Genomic DNA, 12,553 nt, shown 5'->3' with positions numbered 1-12,553 from the left:
TGATCTCATCTGACTGGTTTTTCAATCTCTTCCACTGAGCACATTGAGCAAGGAAATGTCAAGTATCATGCTCCCACCCTTTTCAAAAATATTATTGCAACATTTTTATTTTTTTTTTACTTTTCAGTTCAGGTGCTTTTTTTACATGGACTAATTTATTAATTTACAAATATCCTGCCAACCGGACAGCGAAGAAGAGGAGAAAGACATGCCCATAGGCAGAGAAAGAAGATGAAAGATGAGAGTCTAGGACTGAGAGTAGGGACTTTGAATGTTGGGACTATGACAGGAAAAGCTATAGAGTTGGCTCACATAATGCAGAGAAGGAAGGTGGATGGTGGATACTGTGTGTTCAGGAGACCAGGTGGAAAGGTACCAAGGCTAGAAACTTAGGAGCAGGGTTCAAGCTGTTCTACAAAGGTGTGGATGGGAAGAGAAACAGTGTAGGAGTTATTTTGAAGGAGTTTGTCGAGATTGTTCTAGAGGTGAAAGGAGTATCAGATAGGGTGAGTCTGAACCTAGAAACTTACAGCGAGATGTTCAATGTTGTTAGTGGTTATGCTCCACATGTAAGATGTTAGTTAGAGGAGAAGGAGAAACTCTTGAGCGAAATAGATGAAGTGATAGTGAATAGCCCCCTTGCTGAGAGAGTGGTGATTGGTGAAGATCTCAATGGACCTATTGGACCAGGGAACAAAAGTCATGAGGTAGCGATGGGCTGGTTTGGCATCCAGAACAGAAATGCAGAAGGACAAATGGTCGTAGAATTTGCAAAGAGGATGGAAATGGCTGTGGTGGTGGATGTTGACAAAGAAAGATAGTTGTTTGGCTTTCAGGGAGAAGTTGAGACAGGCTCTGGCTGGTCAGGAGTTGCTTCCAGATGACAGGACAACTACAGCTAATGCAATCAGGGAGACAGGTAGGAAAGTACTTGATATATCCTCTGGAAGGAAAGTTGATAAGGAGACTCGGTGGTGGAATGAGGAAGTACAAGAGTGTGTACAGAGAAAGAGGTCAGCTAAAAGGTAGGATATTGTGAGGACTACAGGGAGACTCAGTAAAGTGAAGGTAGAGGTACCTAAGGCCAAACAAACTGAATTGTATGATAGGTTGGACTGTAAGGATGGGGAGAAGGATTTGTGCAGGTTGCCGAGACAGAGGTGGAAAGGATGTTTGGTAGTTTGGGGGGATTACGGATCGAGAAAATGTACTGATAGGTGCAACATGTGTGATACATTTGGCGTTACATTAACGCTCAGCTTGGACTCCTGCTTTACTTGCACTGCCATACTTGCACAATGATCATCTGCAATGTTGTATTGCTCTTGCATCTTATACTGCTCTATATTTACTCTCACTCACTTAAAACTGTGCACATATATTTATATTATATTGTAGATATGTTTATACTTTTTAATTTGTATTGTATTGCACTGACTATGCCAAAACAAATTCCTTGTATGTCCAAAAACGTACTTGGCAATAAAGCTTTTCTGATTCTGATTCTGATAGGAAGATTGAAGGAGTTGATAAATGAGGAAAATGAGAGAGAACAACCATTGTGAATCAGAAGGCCGCAGAGATCAGTAAGGATGAAATATAGAAGGTATTGAAAAGGATGAAGAGTAGAAAGGCCGTTTGTCCTGATGATATACCAGCTTGGCTCTGACCCCTTCTTGTATGCTGTGGTAATGGATAAGTTGACAGATAAGGTTTGACAGGAATCTCCATGGACTATGGTGTTTGCCGATGATGTTGTGATCTGTGGTGAGAGCCGGGAACAGGTAGAAGACAACCTAGAGAGTTGGAGGTTTGTACTGTAAATGAGACAAATGAAGGTTAGCCGGAGCAAGACAGAATACATGTGCATGGATGAGAGGGACCTAATTGGAGCTGTGGGGTTACAAGGAACAGGGATAAAAAAGGTTAAGGATTTTAAGTCTTTAGGGTTAACAGACCGTTGGAGTGGGTGAAGAAAAGTGCCCCGTGTGTTATGTGTTAAAATAGTATCAGAAAGGTAAGGCGTACAAGACGGTGGTGAGACAAGAAATGTTGTGTGGTTTGGAGACAGTGGCAATGAGGAAAACAGGTTGTGTTGAGGTTCTGTTTGGGAGTGACAAGGATGGATAGGATTAGCAAGGAGTACATCAGAGGGACAGCTCATGTTAGATGTGTTGGAAATAAAGCCAGAGAGATAGTTTGGATAGGTGATTTGGAGGAGGGACAATGACTACATTGGTAGAAGGATACTGTGGCTGGAACTGCTAGCCAGGAGGCCTAGATGAAAACAAAAGAGGGAGATTTATAGAAGGAGTGAATGAGGACATCAAGGTTGGTGAGTGTGAGAGATGAAAATGCAGAAGATAGGGTTAAATGGACACAATTGATTCACTGCGGCTATCCCTGAAAGGGGAAAGCCAAAACAAAAAGAAGATTCTGCCAACCGGACTTTCTTTGGTGCCATGTATTAAAATTAACAAGGTCTGATAGAGATTGTGGGGCTTTATCGAACACAACAACACAATCAGAGGACCTCTAAGAATAAATCTTTCGCCCTTGTCTTGTTCTGCATGCCTTGAATCACTTACGGTTTTATAAGAACTGGCTTGCTGTTATATAACTGTGTATTCCAACCATGAATAAATAAGTGACAAGCAGGGAGTGTTGAAAGTTACCAGACAGCATGTCCTCTGCTACCTGTGTGTGTGTGTGTCTGTGTGTTCCTCTCTTGGCATCACAGTGAGAACCATTTTCCCAATTTCACCATCAAATTGAGGACCGTTTGTACCAAAGTGAGGACATTTTGCTGGTCCTCACGACCTATTTTGCTAACGGTTAGGTTTAGGACTAAGGTGTGAATTGACTTTAGGTTAAGGTTAGGGTTAGGTAAGCACTGGTAATGGTTAGGTTTAGGGTTATTGTCAGGGTTAGGGCATAGAAAGGGTTGAAAATGACTGAAAATCCATGGAAGCCAATGGGAGTCAACACATGGTCCTCACTACATATAGCAAAACAAGAGTGTGTGTGTGTGTGTGTGTGTGTGTGTGTGTGTGTGTGTGTGTGTGTGTGTGAGATTCACTCTACAGTTTGACAGCTTGCAGGATGGTGAACACCACTGAGCCACTGACCTTGTCATGTAATCAGCTGAGGAGTGTGTACTACTGTACAAACTAGTGTCTGTTGGCATGTGTGCATGTGTGGTCTTGAACCAGTACAACTGTTGCCATAAAATGTTTGACAGCAGCCTCCGGACTGGAATTTTAAATTAATATCTAATAGAGGACAGGAGAAAATAGCAAGAGGGCTTTCGGCCAAAATCAGACTTAAACTGATGATCTTTATTTGTTCTTGCATAAAAATATATATAATTTCAAAGGGTTCTCACAACTAATTAAACTAATCAGTTTCAGAGCAAAAATACTAATATTACCAGTCCTAAAACTTTCTTCCACTGTACAAACATTTATTTTTTTTTACCATTAATGGTTAGTCTACTTAATGGGTTAAAAAATACTTTTTCGTAGTTTTCAAAATAAAATAACTAGATCCATGAAGCATTGCTTGATCACAGTTTCCCAGATAGATAAAGGAAGAAGCTCACAGCAGTGGAGTTTGGGCGCGGTACAGGCAGGCCAGGAACAAACTAACAAAGGAGATCAAAGCAGCCAAGAGAAGCTACAGTGAGAAACTGAAAAACAGCCTTTCTACTGGTCACACTTCGGCTGTCTGGACTGGTCTGAGAAACCTGACTGCCTACAGGAGCCCCCCCACCCTTCCTGAACAGAGTCCTCGCCTAGCCAACAGTCTGAATGGTTTCTACTGCAGACATGACAAGAAGCCATTCACACCTCAAACCATCCCCTCCACATTCCATTCAGGAACAAATTCCTCCCATAAAGTAACCAACCCCCCACCATCAGATCCTCTGCCTGCACTAAAGATCTCCGAGGAAGATGTAAATAGGCTCTTTCAGCGCAAGAAAACAAAGAAAGCTGGAGGACCTAATAACGTCTCCCCATCATGCCTGAAAGCCCGTGCAAATCAGCTCGCTCCGATCTTCACACGGATCTTCTACAAATCACTGGAAAAGTGTGAGGTCCCCTCCTGCCACAAACGATCCACCATCACCCCGGTTCCCAAGAAACCCACCATCCTAGGATTAAATGACTACAGGCCTTTAGCCCTGATGTCTGTGGTCATGAAATCCTTTGAGCGGCTGCTGTTGAAGCACCTGAAAGACATCACAGGTCCCCTACTGGACCCCTTGCAGTTTGCTTACCGAGCAAACAGGTCGGCAGATGATGCTGTTAACTTAGGTCTACACTTCATCCTGCAACACCTCGACCACACAGGGACGTACGCCAGGATCCTATTTGTAGACTTCAGCTCAGCCTTCAACACCATCATACCAGACCTTCTCCACCAGAAGCTCACACAGCTCAACGTCCCAGCCTCCACTTGTCAGTGGATCAACAGCTTCCTGACGGACCGACAGCAGCAGGTGAGACTGGGTAGCATCTTCTCCCGAACCAGATCAATAAGTACTGGTGCCCCCCAGGGTGTGTTCTATCCCCACTCCTCTTCTCCCTGTACACAAATGACTGCACCTCAGCGGACACCTCCTGGAAACTCCTGAAGTTTGCACATGACACCACTGTCATCGGTCTGATCCAGGACGGTGATGAGAACTACCTGGAACTCAACCCACTCAAGACTGTGGAAATGGTGATGGACTTTCGGAGAACACCACCCCCATACACCCCTCTCACTATCCTCAACAACACTGTATCGGCCGTGGACCACTTCAGGTTCTTAGGAACCACCATCTCTGAGGACCTGAAATGGTCTTCACACAAAGACACTGTTTGAAAGAAGGCCCAGCAGAGACTGTACTTACTGAGGCAACTCAAGAAGTTCAACCTTCCACAGGAGCTGCTGTTCATCTTCTACACTGCCATCATTCAATCTGTCCTGCCTTCATCCATCTCAGTGTGGTTTGGCTCATCCACAAAACAGGACAGGTGCAGACTGCAACAAATAATCAGGACTGCAGAGAGAATAATCAGAGCTGACCTTCCCTCCATCCAGGACTTATACAGGTCTAGGGTCAAGAAAAGAGCTGCCAAAATCTCTGCAGACCCCACACACCTGCACATAAACTGTTCAGAGCTTTACCTTCAGGCCGCCGCTACAGAGCACTGTTCGCTAAAACCAGCCGCCACAGAGACAGTTTCTTCCCCCAGGCTGTTTCTCTGTTGAACATTAAATAGAGTACAAAACAACAGCATACAGATGTTGCAAATGCACCTTTTTATTTATACATGAGTATATTGTACATTGAAAATATGTATATTCTGTAATGCAAAAACAAAACCAAAGAGCAGGGTGTACCGGAGTCAAATTCCTTGTTTGTATGTACGAACATGGCAATAAAGCAGATTCTGATTCTGATATTAATGAACAGACCTGCCAGTTGTGTTAACAGAAGTAGACCCAACTCTGGTTTACAACACATATACTTTGCAACTTATTTTAAAGCCAAATCTTAAAGATGTTCTATGTTGGGGTTGTTTGACACTTTTGTTTGTTTTGTGATTCAGCTAGACAGATTGCTGCAACTTATTAATGACCTTATTATGACCCTTATTTAACTAGGTAAAGCCTCATTGAGATTACAAACCTTTTTCGCAAGATGGACCCTTTTCCAAGATGGCAGCAGGGTTAAAATCAAGTCAGTCAGTCAGTCATATTCTACCACTTATTCCATAATGGGTTGCGGGGCAGCTGGTGCCTATCTCCAGCAGTCTATGGGCGAGAGGCGGGGTACACCCTGGACAGGTCGTCAGTCCATCGCAGGGCAACGCACAAACAACCATGCACACACTCATTCATACTAAGGGCAATTTAGAGTGACCAATTAACCTCACAGGCATGTCTTTGGACTGTGGGAGGAAGCCGGAGTACCCGGTGAAAACCCATGCATGCACGGGGAGAACATACAAACTCCATGCCCCCCGGCCAGGAATCGAACCCAGGACCTTCTTGCTGCAAGGCAACAGTGCTACCAACTGCACCACCGTGCAGCCCAGGGTTACAATCAAATAATAATAATAATAAATAAATAATAATAAACATAATAATAAATAAATTCATAAATTGCATAGAAAGTCTGAACAAATCTGGGAGGACAAGATCAAGGCACCGACAAATGCAGTTGCAAGTCAGAAGTTAAACTGTCTCGTTCCAGGTCTTTTAAGATTGTCTTGAATTCTCCAACAGTCACCAGCTCTGTCAGCTTTGAGTCTTTCTGGAATTCATTCCAGGCAGAGGGGGTGCAGTATTTAAATGCTCTCTTACCCAGTTGTTTTGAGTCTGGGAACAGTCAGGTGATAAAAAGCTTGAGAGCACAGTCCGTGATGATTGAGGGGCTATGTCATAAAAGCAGTCAGGTAGGAGGAACGTAGTCTCAGAGTACATTTTTACTCAAAAAGGAGCCAATGTGAACGTCCATGGACAGACAGAGTTGGACGACAAACAACGGGGTACAAATGACAACGGTGGACATGATGTCTACACCCAGTAATGAGATGTTTTTTTTTTCCTCCTTATTACTTGTGAAATTTAAGTATATAGATGTAATCCAAGTTCCAATAACAAAGACATGTTGCTACAAAAAGAAGCTAAATAAAGAAGCAAAAGGGAAGAGAAAGGAGGGACTCAATTTGAGGGCCACTTATGAGTCATTCTCATTAAGACATAATTGCCTAAAAATCATGGCACTGTATGTGAGAATATTTGCCGTCATGCTGGACTAAAGCTGTGGCACTGGCTGTCCCGTTTATGTGTTGTTACAGTATAATTACACATTGGGATTTTAATTAAAGCATGATATTTCTGTATACTTTAGAACCATACCTGTGCAGTAATCAACTTAGTGTTACCACAATAAAACCATGTCATCTGAAAATCACAGTCTAATGATATGAAGATAAATGAATGTTGAATTAATGTATAGTACTATTTAAACTAACGTATTTGTTAAATAATTCATTAAAGATAGTGGAGATAACTATACACTACAAGAAAAATAAATACATTCAAAAGGCCATGAATGATGAACTCTGTTTTACAGAGACACACACATTTCTAATTAACCAGTGGAAAGTGCATTGATGCAGAGGTGAAGAGCAAATGGATGTGGTAAATGAAATTAGCACGTTAAAGTGTGCATATATGTCTTAAGTGTGTTTTAAAAGTCATGCATGGCTTGATGTTCTCATCTGGTTGTAAATGGGCAGGTGCATCATTATGTGCAACTTAGTTAAATTTTATTTCCTCTCCTGGACACAATTCCCTCCAGTCCCATACTCCTACACATGCAAATCTGGGGCAGAGAAAATAATTATAATGTTATCACAAAATGATGAGCAATGACTTATAAATATGCCATGAAGTGAAAAATGAGTCCTGGAGGTGTTCAGGAGTGCACCGCACACTAAGAATTGTTGAAGAGATTATGTAAAACGGAAATTTTAAAACAGCCAGTCAGTATTTTTTTTTTTCTAGATTTAAATGCTAAACTTGTTATATATATATATATATATATATATATGAATACACTGTGGAAACACTGATTATCTTCCAAAATGTCATTTTTATCAATGCCACTCTGCATAAATTCAGCTCCACTGTTTTTTTATTGGATTTGCTTGCTTGGACTATTGTTATTCTCACAACAAAGCTGTTGAATGACCATTCATTAATCCATCCATTCCTACCTACAAGTCAAATTTCCCTGCTTTATAGTTCCAACACTCACTGACTGATTTTATTTCAGTGTTACTGTAAATATCAGCACTGTAATGCAAAATTCAAGGATCAAAGTTTTGAAGTTCAAATCAGTATACACTTACTTGGGATTTGACCACAGAGACACAAGACAAATAAAAATAAAGTAACTTCGATAATAAGCTTAACTTTTACCCAGATAAACTGCATAATAAAAAATGTTCAAATGCAATTTGTTTTACTGTCCTGAATGGAAGATGCATTCTAACTCAATAAAAGAGTTCTGCACCTAAATATAGAACTATAATGTTTGCCTAAATTCAAGCTATTAAACATAGGTAGCCACCTTGCTAGCCATCTGTGACACAATAGTTAGCACCCCTCAGTTCCATCATTGTGTGATAGCAAAATATTTAGGCTGGGATGCCTTTGTTAATGAGCTTTTTAGTAGTTATTGCCTGGTTAAATACAAATAAAAAACAATTAATTTGTCAAATCCATTTATTTTGTGCATCAAGTTGAACTTAGTATTGATACATACTCAAGAGGAGGGATATTTCAGAGAATGCATCCTCCATCATTGATTTTTTTGACATACCATGCCACTCTCTTTTCTCCATTTTGCATGTGACTCCCTCCTGCTTGAGTATATTTTATGTTGTTTCTTGCTTGACAAACCTTGGGTAAGTTTTGCAAGATTAGCTATTCTGTCTAGGGCCTTTATTGGCCACATTCACTATTCATAATTATCATAGTTAATAAATTTTTCAAAAATCAGTTAAACATTTGGTAGCACAAAGAAAACAAAAATAACAAATGATACTGTCAAAAAGGAATGGCAAAATGAATATACTATTTTAAAACATTTTAAAATGAGCAATATTTAGTCTTACTTTAGTCTTACTTTCTTAATGAATCTGAACAATTTTTTAATTTATTCAGATTCATTAATCACTAGTGGAAAATTGCTTGGCTACCTTGGCTACCTACCAAATAGTACGAAGTTACACTAACATGCGGCAAATTGCATGAGCAGCTGAATGCTAAACATGCTTTTTTTTCAGGGTTTATTTACTATGTGCCTCTTTTCTGCTTTTTAAGAAGAAAAGAGTCACCCCATGCATTAGAGCATGGGCCCATGACAATATTTGCATATTCTGAAAGCCAAACATCTGGGCTTTGTGCATACGCAGAGCTTCTATTTTTAACACTCAGCTTATTATCAGCCTGGGGTCTCCACTAGTGTTGCTTCGTCAGAAATTAAAAAGCTGGAAAACTGTGGATGCGAGTGTATCCATATGCACATGTAGTGTGAAGAACTGCATTTTTAGTAGTGTTATTACTCATACCTGACTTAATATACACTGTCCTCTAAGTCAGCAAGGTGCACAGTATAGGTGTATATCTCTAAGTAGGTGGGTGGACATATGTGTGAAAAAGTACAAATGCAAGCTGTTCTATCCATCTTTAATATGCTAATTCTTTTGTGTATGTGAGTGTGTGTTTCGCTGTGGTCTACTTGACCTCCTCTCCACCTCTTCCATAGTCCTTCTGCGTTCAATACCATCAGCATACTTCACACTGCTGCTGACTGCCCACATACTCGTGCTTATACAGGAAATAACACGCACACAACAATGCTTCGACGATGAAGGGCAGCTTCTCCCCACCGAACACATTACCCTCAGTGATCCAACAATATTTAGACCAACTGCCGGAATGCCTGCTGTCTACCTGATCAGCCACAAGCAGGAGCAAAGTACAAAGGAGACAGCACAGATGGATAAATGAGGAATGTGAAAAACAGGATGGGCTACTGTGATGTGAGCAGAAGAAAACAGGGGGTAAAGGGATCAAAGAATGAGTATGTACTGAATACACATATTTTATTGTAAGATTGTTTTATACCTGCACTGGATGTCATGTTCCATGCTCTTTAAGTTTTGAGAAGAAGATGGTCATATAAAAGCAAATTTTAACTATCATAAAAAAGTTAAACCATAAAAATATTAGTATGGTTTAGCAAGTTTCTTTTTATGGGTTACCGTGACAGTTTCGCAGCTGACAGTGTTTTACTTTATCCTATACTCCTAAACTAAAATTGGTTGAGTTTATCAACAATTCAGTTGCTAGATATCTGTTGGCATTAGTGCTGTAAATATTTTGTTGTTTCTGTTTTAACAGGATGGCTAAACATTTTTACTCCTTCATTGTTGGCATCTTGAAACATTATAAGAATTATTACAGATCCAAAGCATAATTATTTGGTAGAATGTAAACACTTATGCTTTGGATTTGCAGAACCCGCTGGTGTACTTTTGAATGTATGGAAAGAGGAATGAGTGGGGCGTGGCCATCCATACATCCATCTCCTAAGTGAAAGTATCCATCTTATTTTTCAGGAGTTCCTCTCCCCATCTCTAAGACTGAGCTGTATCACCCTGTGGAAGAAGCCAATTTAAGCCAGTTCTTTTTCCAAAATCTTGTTGCTTCGGTCATGATTCATATCTAATAACCATAGGTGAATTGCGGAATATAGACCGATCATTTTATCGAAAGCTTCCCTTTTTGACTCAACTCTTTCTTCACCACAACAGTCTAGAGCATTACTGCTGTCAAGACTTGTGTAACGAAGGACCCCAAATGCAGACGAGCAGGCAGCCTAACGGTAAGTGAAATGATTTAATGAATAAAACTTACTTAAGAAGATGGTGGCAAAAAACATGGACAGGCTGGCAAGACAGGCTTGGCATGAGCAGAGGACAATACATGAATTCAGAGCGACGTGATCCAAAATGTCACCTGCTTAGTGCAAGTGAACCAAATGATGATTGAAAACAGACAGGAGAGAACAAAACGTGGCTGGAGCAAAAGAGATACTCTTGAATACAAAATAGAAACACAACTAGTAAACCATAAAATTAAAGCATCACCAGAAACATGATCCAAAAAGCTAACTTTACAAAACATGAACTAGAAGACAAGAACTAAAGCATGACCAGGAAAACAGAAACATAATTGAAAACCTCAACTGTAAAAAACATAAGAGGAAAAACCCGCAATCATAACAGAACCATGCACCAACCACCAAGCAAGTTTTTTTTGACAGGTAATGGATGTTGAACTGGAACCGGGACTGGAGGCACAGGAAAAGGAGGACAGGTAAGTTCTGTGGAGACAAATGGGTGTTACTGGGAACTGGAGCAAGATCTTTTGCTTACTGTTTGATGAAAGGTGGTTTGCTGTGGAGGAATGATACGGAGCCTGGGAGGACTGAACAGGCGCTGCTGCCGAAACAGTGAGTTATCCAGGAGGATGGTGAGTACTCTGCTGAGGCTTTGGGTGAGTATTTGGCAGTTGAATAATCCAGATCAATTTTACTGAGAAGAGGTTACCTAGTGAGGTTTTGGTGAACAATTGGATGAGGGTGAGCAGGGTTCGCTTGCTTGGCGGAGTCAGTATTGCGCTGTCACCTGGAGCTTGAACCAAACTGGGTTTCTTCTGAGGCTTGAGTTCTTAGGCTGAGGCAGGATCCAAACTGAGGACTTAGAGCCAGAGCTGAAGGTCGCATGGACATGAGACCAGGACTTGAGGTTTCCACAGAGGTTAACACTCAGGCTCTGAACTGCTGACAGCTCCACCTTCTTATACTCCTCCAGGTTGATGGAAATGAGGAACACCTGCTACCCTCCTAACCAGAGGATCTTGGCGGCATCTAGTGGTGTGTAAGTGTTAGCAGCGGGCAAAAAACAATACATGAAAACTTCCCAGACTCCACAGAACTAGCAGACAAAAACTAAAGCATGACCAGGAAAATAATAAACAGAAACATGATTCAAAACCTCAACTGTGAGAAACATAAGAGGAAAAACCCGCAACCAAAAACCAAACAACCCTAAATCATAACAACTGAAGGTAAGGCCCCAGTCATCTACAAACCTCCCCTTCCATACAGACATAATGATATCAGGTATATTACTCTGGATATTTCATTTAACCATAGATATTATTTTGCTAGTTTTGAAAAAATTCTACAGCTTTACTTTCTGTTGAAAAAAAAGAAAAGAAAATGCCTCAATGTCTATGCTTTACCTGCAGATAGCAATAATGTCAGCTTTATGGCATTATGGCTAAAGGAGTACTAGGCTAGATGTTCTGTCTGCTTTGTGGCATGGTGTAGAAACATTCATCTCTGAACGTGAATTTACAAAGGAGATGATTGTAGATTTTAAGAGAAATAGGAATAGGTCAAACATTATTTTCATTATGGGAGAAGAAATTGAGGTGGTGGAAGAGTTAATACCTCAGTGCTCACCTGGACAACAGACTGGAGTGGAACTGCAACTGTGAAGCCGTCTACAAAAAGGGACAGAGCAGACTGTACACAAGGAAGCTTAGGTCATTCGGTGTTGGCAGCAAGATGGTGCATATTTTCTATAAGTCTGCTGTAGAGAGTGTGATCTCTTCTGCCATCATTTGCTGGGAAACAGCATCAGAGCCAGGGACTTAAAAAAGCTCAACAAGCTGATAAAAAAGGCTGGATCTGTTCTGGGGACTCCTCTGGAACTTCTGGAGATCATTGTACAAAGAAGGATTCTTCATAAAGTGAAGAACATTATGGAGAACCCTGAGCATCCTCTTCATGAGACTGTCCTACAACAACAGAGCATCTTCAATCAGAGGCTTTTTCAGATCTGCTGTAAGACGGAGCGCTACAGGAGATCCTTCCCGCCTACAGCTATGAGCATCTACTACAGCTCTTTAA

Source organism: Girardinichthys multiradiatus, chromosome 5 (genome assembly GCF_021462225.1).
Source record: "Girardinichthys multiradiatus isolate DD_20200921_A chromosome 5, DD_fGirMul_XY1, whole genome shotgun sequence".
NCBI classification, from domain to species: Eukaryota; Metazoa; Chordata; class Actinopteri; order Cyprinodontiformes; family Goodeidae; genus Girardinichthys; species Girardinichthys multiradiatus.
This window is presented reverse-complemented; position numbering follows the sequence as displayed.